The following is a 12,026-nucleotide window of genomic DNA, read 5'->3' as shown; positions in this document are numbered from 1 at the left end:
CCTATTAGATAGTATACACTAAATCTATGTTGATAATTCTTTTCCTATTATCTACCTCCTTGGTCCGGCAAGTAGCATTAAGGCGAGTTCTAACGTTGGCCATCCGTTAAAAAGACTTCTAAACAAAAGAATTACCAATACATGCAAAACACTATTCTAGAATTGTTATTTTAGTTAGGTTTACCTCATTATTAGCCTATGGTTCCCACAACCCTAGTTATGGAGTTTAGTTACCCATAGTCATAATTGCAATAATCAAATATGTGATATAAGAATTCATGCACTTACTTCGATGAGAAAGAGTAAAATCCGAAAGTTCACTTGATTAATCAGCAAAAGTCACCAACAATCAATGATAAAAGTCTCAAGATAATCAATAATCTCTCAAAGAGTCTACAAAATAATCAAGAGTCTCACAATATTCAAAGGTCTAACAATGATCCAGAGTCTAACCTCAAAAACGAGGTTTTTCGAACTATTTATAGAAAATAAAAACCTAATTAAACAAGGACTCTATTTGCTGGAAGTCTGTCAAAAACGCGGCTGGATCGACGGACATCGCGACAGATCGTCGTGGTCACGACGGACTGTCATGGACTCCGTCGTCCCATACTTGATGAAATTTCTTCTGCTGCTCTCTTCATTACCCTCGACGGCAGGTATGATGGATCGTTACGAGCACAACGGTCCATCGAGGGTCTTCGTTCCAAAACACTTGAACTCTTGGAATATGCGCACTGGGGCTACTTCTCTGATCTTCATGACGAACCTGCAGGACGGACCGTTATGGCTACGACGGTCCGTCACGTTTTCTGTAACCCCACACTTGGTTAGACTTACCCATCTTCCTTCAGCAGCTGCACTACGCTGCCACCTACGGACCGTCACAAGCATGACGGACCGTCACAAGCTCCGTAGGTGGTCTCTTCTGCATTTCTTCGCTCAAAAACCTCCGCATTCATCTTTGGACAGATTTCCTGCAAATAAGGAGAATCTTATATAAAAATTAGCACAAAAAGGCTTTTGGACACACTAAACTTAAGGAAAAAGTATTAATAATACCGTGAAACCACGGTATATCAAGACATGACAGGGCTAAGTACTTCAATCGTAGCCTATCGACTGCCCACTGATCCAGCATGTCCTTCGGTAAAACAAAAGCTGAGAAAATACAAGCCCGAGATGAGTCTGAAAATCAAAGAAGAAGTATAAAAGCAATTAGATGCTAGAATCCTCCAAGTGACAGAATACCCAACTTGGCTTGCAAATGTCATTCCAGTGCCCAAGAAAGACGGCAAGGTCAGAGTTTGTGTGGATTACCGGGATCTCAATAAAGCTAGCCCTAAAGATAACTTTCCATTACCAAACATACACATACTGATTGACAATTGTGCTAAGCGTGAAACATAGTCATTTGTGGATTGCTTTGCCGGCTATCATCAAATTGAGATGCATAAAGACGACGCTGAGAAAACTGCCTTCATCACGCCGTGGGGCGTCTATAACTACAAGGTGATGCCTTTTGGATTAAAGAACGCTGGGGCTACGTACATGAGGGTAATGACTACTTTATTTCATGACATGATCCATAAGGAAATTGAAGTTTATGTGGATGATGTCATCATCAAATCAAAAGAAAGTTCAAATCATCTTGAGGATTTACGGAAATTCTTAGCCAGGCTACGCAAGTACAATCTGAAACTGAATCCAGTGAAATGTGTCTTTGGTGTGCCTGCTGGAAAACTTTTAGGTTTCATTGTCAGTCGTCGAGGTATAGAATTGGACCCATCAAAGATCAAAGCCATCCGTGACCTTCCCCCGCCAAAGAGCAAGAAGGAGGTAATGAGTTTCTTAGGGCGACTTAACTACATTAGTCTTTTGATAGCTCAGTCTACTGTCATCTGTGAACCTATCTTCAAGTTGTTAAAAAAGGATGCTGCGGTGAAATGGACAAGCGAATGTCAACTGGCATTTGACAAGATCAAAGACTATCTATCCAATCCTCCTGTGTTGGTTCCACCAGAGTCAGGTAGACCATTACTTTTGTATATTTCAGTATTGGATAATGCTTTCAGTTGCATCTTGGGACAACACGATGAAACAGGGAGGAAGGAACATGCAATATATTACATGAGCAAGAAGTTCACATCGTGCGAAGCCCAATTCTCTCTATTAGAGCGTACCTGTTGTGCTCTAACATGGGTTTCCCAAAAGTTACAACATTACATCTCATCGCATACTACTTATCTGATTTCAAGGATGGATCCTTTGAAGTATATCTTTCAAAAGCCTATGCCCACAGGTAAACTGGAAAAATGGCAGATATTGTTGAGCGAGTTAGACATAGTGTATGTCACGCAAAAAGCAGTGAAAGCACAGGCATTAGCCGAACACATGGCAGAGAATCCCGTGGACGATGATTACAGGCCGTTGAAGACCTACTTCCCAGATGAAGAGGTGTCCTTTGTGGGAGAGGACATTTCTGAAGAATATAATGGGTGGAGAATGTTCTTTGATGGAGCTAAAAATATGAACGGATCCGGCATTAGGGCTGTTTTGATCTCACCCACCAGGAAACATTATCCGGTATCACCAAAACTCAGATTCCTTTGCTCAAATAATATGGACGAATTCGAAACTTGCATACTAGGTCTCCGACGGGCGATTGACTTGGATGTCCAGGAAATGCTAATAATAGGGGATTCAGACCTATTGATCCATCAGGTTTGAGGTGATTGGCAACGAAAAATCAAAAGTTGTTACCATATTTGGAGTGCGTGCATAGACTATGTAAAAGGTTTGTCAAAACAGAATTCAGACATGTACCAAAGGTCCAAAATGAATTCGCAGACGCCTTAGCCACTCTGTCTTCTATGATTCGACACCCTGATCACAATTACATCGATCCTATTCACATTTACATACATGAACAACCAGCTTATTGTTTCCATGTTGATGAAGAGCCTGATGGAAAGCCCTGGTACGATGACATTAGAGGATATTTGAAGAGTGGTGAATACACAGAAGATGCAACAAATGTACAAAAGCGTACAATTCGAAGGTTAGCAACCCAATTCTTTTTAAGTGGGGAAATCCTCTATAGGAGAACTCCCGATTTGGGGCTGCTAAGATGTGTCGAAGTAGGGGAGGCTCGCAGGCTAGTAGAAGAGATACATCCAGGCACATGTGGCCCTCACATGAACGGTTTTACATTAGCAAAGAAGATTCTGAGATCAGGATATTATTGGCTAACTATGGAGACAGAATGCATTCGCTACGTCCAGAAATGTCGTCAATGTAAGACTCACACAGATATGATTCGAGTACCCCCCAACAACTCCATGTCACTAGTTCACCTTGGTCGTTCGCAGCATGGGGCATGGACGTCATTGGTCCAATCGAGCCAACAGCATCCAACGGGCACAGATTCATTCTTGTCGCAATTGACTATTTCACCAAGTGGGTTGAGGCCACCTCCCATAAATCAGTGACAAAGAAAGTTGTGGACGACTTCGTCAAAAATAACATTATTTGTAGGTTTAGAATTCCTGAGTCAATAATCACCGACAACGGCACCAACCTAAACAGTGACCTAATGAGATCAATGTGTGAGAAGTTTAAGATCAGTCATCGAAACTCTACAACATACAGGCCACAGATGAATGGGGTTGTTGAGGCAACAAACAAAAACATCAAAAGGATATTGTGCAAGATGATCGATAACCACAAACACTGGCAGCAAAAGCTACCTTTCACATTTCTGGGGTATCGTACCACAATCAGAACTTCCACAGGGGCCACACCTTACTTCTTAGTATACGGCACTGAAGCTGTGATACCCGCCGAAGTAGAGATACCTTCCCTAAGGATCATCCAAGAAGCAAAGTTGAGTGATGCTGACTGGTTACAAGGTCGGGCAGAGAATTTGGCATTAATAGATGGAAGAAGAATTAACGCCATTTGTCATGGTCAGCTCTATCAGAATAGAATGGCCAGAGCTTTCAACAAGAAGGTTAAACCCAGACATTTCTCACCTGGGCAACTAGTTTTGAAACGGATTTTCCCAAATCAAGACGAAGCCAAGGGTAAATTTTCACCTAACTGGCAAGGTCGTACATAGTCTCTCGAGTACTGACAGGCGGGGCCCTCATACTTGCAGAAATGGATGGAGAAGTTTGGCCAAAACCTATCAATTCAGATTCTGTGAAAAAATATTACATCTAGAGATTGATTCATGCTCTTTTGTAATTTGGAACTACGTCAGACCTGATTCCCGTTTAAGAGGGGATACGTAGCCGCTCCTATGGGGTTCGGTCTTATTATAAATAAAACTTTCATTTTCCTCTTCTATTGATAACTGGGGCACAATTTTTGAGAGGATCTCAAAAATTCCATCAAGACTTCTCCTTGCACATCTTCATACTGGGGCAAAATATTTGAGTAAACTCAAAAATTTTGCCAAAAGTTTCTTCTCAACAAGCAGTCAGCTTACAACGAAGATCAAATGATAGATCTACTTTTGAGTCAGACGTTGTAAAGTCTCAACCTATGCCATGGTCAAAGATTCGACATCAGCTTTTACTAAATAATAATTTCAAAATCTTTCAAAGTTTCCTCTCCCTTTTTATGAAAAAACAGACGCTCGGAGAGGTGTGGATGGCGAGCCAAAGGAGCACGCTGCGCCAAATCATGGATACAGATCAACCTCCCCCCTTTAAAACTAACTATTTTTCTTTGAATGTAGAAAATACATGTATATATACAAAGGCAACTTCAACAATCAACATACCACATTTGAGCCCGACAAATGACACTCGACCCTTCCAATAAGACGGACGCCTAAGCTACTGTACGCCCTCAAGCAACTGTTGTGCTGGCAAATTACATTCTGCCCGATATTGTATCATTTGCACCTACGCCCGATATTGCATTATGCTCGAAGAACTACATCATTATATTATGCCCGAGATCGCAGAAATGCATCATTTCATCTGCTCGATATTGCATGTGCCCGAAGAAATGCATCATTGCATGTGCTCGATATTGTATGTGCTCGAAAAAATGCATCATTGCATGTGCCCGATATTTCATGCGCCCGAAGAAATGATTTATTCCATGTGCTCGATATTACATTGTGCCCGAAGAAACGCATCATTGCATATGCCTAATAATGCATGTGCCCGAAGAAATGCTCATTGCATTGTGCCCGAGAATGCATTGTGCCCGAAGTTTGCATAAGCCCAAGATTGCATCGTGCTCGAAGTTTGCATGTGCCCGAATCAAATCAAGTCACAAGAGTATCAACAGATGCCAAAAACAGATACGCTCTCTTTACTCATAACTTATATCCCAAAGGCGCCATCCTCCAAAGGCATCATCTTTCATGGCCTGCGGACTTCATGTCATGGCATGAGGACTTATTTTATGCATATCATGTTCCTAAGGCGTCATAGTCTAAAGGCATCATCCCCATGGCCTGCAGACATCATATCATGGCCTAAGGGTTTAATTTCTATCAGGATCCGAAGGTGTCATAGTCTAAAGGCGTCATTTTCATGGCCTACAGACAACATTTCCATGACCTGAGGATACACTTTGCATATCATAGCCATAGACATCATAGCCTAAGACGTCATTTTTTCATGATCTTAAGGCAAACATTCATGGTCAACATGGGAATTGCATCATGTTTACATTTACCGCTTATTTTGGTATATATGTTCTAATTACTCTATTTAAGCTATATTACAAGTTACAAATGTGCAGATTACAGACAAAGTTGCCTTCTAAACGGCTGTTCACTTGCTTACAAACAAAGGCTCTGACAAATTCTTGACTACTCGCACTATCGTTTCGCTACTCATCTATCATTCAGGCTACCATGAAGATATCTTCGGATTCAACTCGCCACTGTGACCTAATATCTCTTCATCTAGGCTTGTCTGCCTTACAATGCGACATCTAGGATCGTCCGTCTTACAATGCGACATTTAGGCTCGTCCGCCTTACAATGCGACATCTAGGCTCGTCCGCCTTACAATGCGACATCTAGGCTCGTCCGCCTCACAGGACATTTTTGTTCATCTGCTTTATAAGATATTTAGGTCGTCCGCCTTAAAACGACACTTAGGCTCGTCCGCCTTAAAATGACGTTTAGACTCTTCTACCTTGCCACAGGATGCTTATCTACATCCACCTTACAACCAGATATTTTCGTCTATATTATTATATCGCTATACTATAAAATCTATTGTAGTTTGACGTTATTCTTCAGAGATGGGTTTCAATCCTTCAAGAAGTTAAAGACTATCAAGGCTTGCACTACGTCTCAAACAGATATGCTTCTTATCACCTCTTGTCATTTATTTAGAACTCATATTTTATTATTATTGGTCATACTTTATCTATTTATAAGCTAACATTTTATCTAGAATTTGCAGATATGATCGATCGCCCCTGATTACAATTATCATGCTATCATCTATCACAACGAAGACCCTATCAATTCTTTGCTACTCATACTCCGTACCTCGCTCAAAGGCTGATAACCTTACTCTATCATTCTCTTCTCGCTTCTCTGTCATGCTCTTTTAGCCTCTCAATCTCTCTCTTCTCGCTACTCTAATCTTATCCATTCAAGCCGATATCGTGCCTTCTGAATACCTTAGCGCTCTTTGAACTTTTAAGAGTTTCATTTGCTCTTGAATCTAGAACTACACACGACCTGATTCTCGTATAACCAGAAATATGTAGGCGACTTCAAACCAAAGTCTCGGTCGTACCCTTTTTCAACTCTATATCGTTTCAATTGATCCAACTAACATCTCTCGTCGGTCGGATAAAATCGGCTACTAAGTCAACGTTGGTTTCCTGACAATTCATTCTTCATTCTCAATCAACCAAGGGGCAGCTGTTGCCACCCAATTTTGACCAACCTTTAATCATTTTTAGAATTATATTCGATTAAATACGTATTTTAAAATTTACTTAAAGTTTTGATGTTTTAGTCGATTTTTCTCAAAATTATATATTTTAGTATCGTTTACTTTATAAAATTATTGTAAATATTATTATATTTTAAAATTATTAATGAATTTCAAATGTTTTAAAATTTAAATGATTTTCAATTATACAAAAATATTTTAATATATGTAGTATTTTAATAAAAATTTTTAAATTCTAGCCTATTCTATTCTAATTTCTTTCAATTCTAGCCACTCCAATTAAAATTTTATTACAATCATAGCCATCTCTTCCTTTCAATTCTAGCCAATTTTAATTACAACTTTAGCCATTCCGTATCTAACTCATCTAATTTCAAGACTTCATCTTTTGATCTCAACCGTCTATTTAATTAATTAAATTCTAGATCAAATCCTAACCCTTAATCTCTTATGAAACCAACGGTTGTGATTAACTCTCCTATTCTCAACACCAAAAGACCCCAAAACCTAAAATTTTAACCCATTCTTCTCCCTCTTCTTCCTCTCCAGCCGCCTCCCCTCTCCCTTCTATCTTCCTCTCCTCCATTTTTTCCGGCGAAAGCCATCATAGCCGGTGAACTCTCCCTCTCGCTCCTCCTTCATCTTTCTCTTCTCCCCTCTCCCGTCTTTCCCCCCTCTCCCCGACTCCTTTGCTCTTCCTCCCTCTCTCCGCCTCCTTTTTTCTCCCCTCTCTAACAGACCAGCAGCCCCAACGCCTCCCTCTCTCCCTCTTCTTCTCCTTTCCCCTCTCCCATTCTTCCCAATCGCCTCCTTCCTCATCCTCTCCTCTCTCCAACCGCCTTTCTTCTTCTCCCCTTCCCCTTTACCTGTGCCCTCTCCATTTTTTCGGCATGGAGCAGCAGCTCCAGCCGCCTCCCCCTCTTCTTCTTCCTCTCCCGTCGCTTCTTCTCCCTCTCCCTCTTTATCGTTCCTCTCCCTCTCCATGGTTCCTCCTCCTCCTCCGTTTCCCCTCTCTGTTTTCCCTCCCTTTCTCTCCACCTGCAGGGACAGCACGACGGGAACCACTAGCAGCAGCGGACAGCAGCAGCCCGACAAGGCCAGCCGGCAGTCGGCGCTGCTTTATCTCCCTCCGCCTCTCGTTCCATTTTTTTTCTTTTTCTTTTTTTCTTTCCTTTCTCCCTTCTATTTTGCAGGACCATCAGCAACACGAGGCCTCCAGTTAAAGGTCAGCTCCAACCGTTGATTTCGTCCAGCAGTACGAGCTACCAGCAGTACCAGCAGACGTCGAGGAGGAACAACGCATTCCAGCAACCATTTCAAAGTTTTATGCATATGAAAGACGGATCTTTCAACAGATCCGTCCAGGTAAATGTTATTCTCTTTAGTTCAACACTTTGTTCTTGGTTTTAAAGTTTGTGATTCATTCCAGCATCGTAATGTCATCGCACTGATACTTTTATTGAAAAGCAAGTCTAGGTTGTGATTTCTCTATCTAAATTAGAACTCACTTGTTTCTATGGTGGTCTTTGCGTTAAGATTTTTAGTCAAAATGCATGTTATGACATCTTCAAATCCATGCCTGTGAGTTTCATTTTTTTTATTATTGAAGTATTTACGTGATTCTATGTACGGACTTCATCTTAATTGCTCCTTAAAAAAGATAAATATACCAATCAATAATAATACTTTAATTGTTGATTTGAATATTTTAGCTGTGAATTAGTCTTACTGTTATTCTTGCTTTACTTGTGCTTAAATTGATATGATTTGATGGTATATTTATGGCAAGTCTTTAAATTAACAGGTAAGTTGTTAAAAAAAATTTTGTGAGATTGTTTAATTGTCTTACCTTAATTGAAAGTGATACTGATTGCTTACTTTAGTTTTTTTTTTCTTTCTTATTTTGGTAATTGGATTTGATTGATTTAGGTAATAAATAAATAAAATAAATGTGTCTATAATTTGGTTCTTCTTTATTTAAGGAAAAAATATATTACTCTTCATATTTTTATCTTACTTGGTTAAATTTGGTAAAAAATAATTAATTTGCTGATTTAGCTACCCTTTAAAACAAGGAAAAAAGTATATTTAATTGATTCCTTTAAATATTTCTTTTCCTTATTTGTTTCCCCCTCTTTTCTAAATAAATAAGACCCCCTCCCTTCATTATTCACACACTCACATTCACTCTCAATCACAAGTTCTCTCATCACTCCTCATTCTCTCATTGCTCTCTTGCTACTCTTAAAATACATTAAGATTCCGGTAAACATTCAAGTGTTCTTCTTCGCTACTTTGCTACTTTGATTTTGTTCGAGTAAAAGTTGGATCAATTTGTTTTCATTGCTACCATCTCTTGCTTAACTGGTTAGTATTCTTAGCATTTACATTGTCTTTGCATTCACGCATTTGTGTAAGCTATTGTCTATTCTTTTCTATATGTATAATTCGTCATTAAGTAATTGCATATTGTCTCATCTTGACTAAATAAATGTGATTACTTGTGTAGTTATTTGATTGCTTTGACATGTTTCAAACTTGAAGTTCAAGTTGAAGATTAGCCATGAAGAAAGATTTATTTGTTTAATTCATATATTTGAATCTATATTCTTCTTATTTTATTTATTTGAATTTTCTAATATTTGTATAACTCTAAAGCTCTCATATATAAATTTATTTGGGGGATCGTCTAAGGGAAGGGGATTTACATGCTACTTGTTCATTGTATTTTTAGAAGTTAGAAATCATGCCTATAGGCTTATTCTATTTATTTATTTTTAAATCTTTAACCACTTAGAATTATTGTTTGTAGGTGTTGTAATCGAACCAATTTCAACATGCTTGATGCTTAGCTTGTTAATGAGTTTTAAAAATAACTAGATTCCACTAAATTTCGTATTAAAATCAAATCTTAATAATCTAGTAGGTTGCTAGATAATAAGAATATGTTATAACTTTTCATTTTCTTATCGCGTAGAAACCATGCCTAAGGATGAAAATGTTCATATCATTTAGATTTACAAAATCATGCCTACATGTGTTACTCAGCTTGGAACACCTAGAAATCATATTTGTAGGTTTATAAATAAATTTTTAACATACCCACTCCAATAAAATTTGTTGTGCATATTTTTCCCCCCTTTTAAATTAGTTAATATTATTAATTTGACCTTTTGAAGATTTCTGCACTTATGATGCAATATGTTGTTTTATTAAAAAAATAATGATATTAAATTAAAATCATTTCATGCATTTAACAAATTACTTGACTTTTGAATATATTTCATAGTAAAATTTTTGCATTTAATAAATTTACTATATTAATGTTCTACTAGTTTTTCTTTTTACAATGTTTTGCAACTATTTTTTAAAAGTCATTGTTCAATCCTCCTTTAAAATTTTGGATTGATTATGACATTGTTTATTTTAAAAAAATAAATTATAAGCACTATCTCCTAACCTATCGGTAGTGGGAAAGTCAAAGGAACTACGAGGTCTAGTTCCAATTTTAAAATTAAACCGACGCGTCCCCGGAAGTACCACCTACCCATGAATTTCAAAGGGAATTATGTGTATGTAAATATTTATGTGCCTATATGCAAACTAAATCTTTTAAATCATTTTCAAAATATAAACTATTGTTATTTAAACTAAGACCGACCTCAAATCAAAATTGTTTCTATGGTGGAGGAGCGCGATCAACAATACCGTGGCATCACCCCTATAAAGAAACAAACATTTTTTTAAACAAAAATTCCTATTCAAAACTTGCTCAATTTTCAAACTTTACTTTCGCACATATTAATTGCTTAATATTTGCAAATTTTGTTTATAACATAGTCGCGTATGTCAAAATAAATAAAAATGAGTTTGTTTGTTTATTTATTGTTATAACCTAGCCTTGCATATCTAAATTAATTAATTAAAAATAAAATAGTCTTAATTGTTTTATATTTGTTATCACTTAGCAAGCTTAAAATAAACTAATAAATGAAGTGACCTTAATTGCTACTTGTAACCCCCACATAGATTGCAAGAGATACGGTCGGGACCCACATTTGTGGACCTCGAGGGATGCCTAACACCTTCCCCTCGAGGTAATTTGAACCCTTACCCTGATCTCTGGCTCGTTGACCTTAGCTAGACTTAGTTAGGTTAGATAGGTGCCCTAACGCGCCTTAATTCGTTAGGTGGCGACTCCTTAAAACTCAAAATTCCAAAAGAGTTGTTAGGTCGTGCACAAAACCCGTTTTTGCGAAAAACTGGGGCGCGACACAGGATATCCCTTATGTTATATTTGTCATTTTAGTTTCAGACTTGCATCATATTTTAGAAGCTTTTGTACTGATGACACCAATTCTTGGATAGTATTTTTTTTCAGTTTTCGATTCGTACTTATAAGGAACTCAGTGTTGGAGCTTTACTAGGTGTTTATATTTTTACTTATTAGTTAGTTATGTTTTGTTAAATATGTTGGGTTGGCTTACCTATTGGTTGGGAATATAGGTGACATCGCGTCTCGTGATTTTTGGGTCGTGACATAAATATAGAATGAGACAAAGCTAAAGAGCTTATTTATGTATTATGCCAAAGATAGTACTCAAATGATGAAGAAGTCATTTTTCATAGGTTGACCAACTATCACTTGTACCGATCTTGTACAATTTTTAATGGATAGAAAATGAGAGCCGTCCAATTCGAGGATCAAGGACGAACCATCAAACCTGAATTATTCCCGTACGAAGAAGATAAGGGAGGGAGAGGAAAAAGACAACACGCGAGATCGGATCAATTTCGGTGGGCTGTCGGGTTGAATTTGTTCATGGGTTCACGTTGTTGTATGGGTGGGTTGAGGTTGGGCTGCTGATGAGTTATTGAATGTATTGTTATTGGGCCGGGAATTGAAGGGAAATGGGAGTGGGTTGGGTTTCTGTAATGGCCGAAAGAAATGAATTTAAGACTTGGCCACATGGATTGTTATTATAGCCATTCGAAATTAGGAAAGTAGCCGAATTGAATCCACTTAGTAAATTCGGCTAATATAGGATGAATTAATATAATTAAAATATATATATATATATA

General features: G+C 38.0%; 1 pseudogene; it reads left to right on the top strand.

The window, feature by feature from the left end:
• LOC107006283 overlaps positions 1 to 7,358 on the top strand; it is a 7,828-nt pseudogene extending 470 nt beyond the window's left edge.
• The last annotated feature ends 4,668 nt before the right edge of the window (positions 7,359 to 12,026 follow it).

Source organism: Solanum pennellii, chromosome 12 (genome assembly GCF_001406875.1).
Source record: "Solanum pennellii chromosome 12, SPENNV200".
Taxonomy (NCBI): Eukaryota; Viridiplantae; Streptophyta; class Magnoliopsida; order Solanales; family Solanaceae; genus Solanum; species Solanum pennellii.
This window is presented reverse-complemented; position numbering and strand designations above follow the sequence as displayed.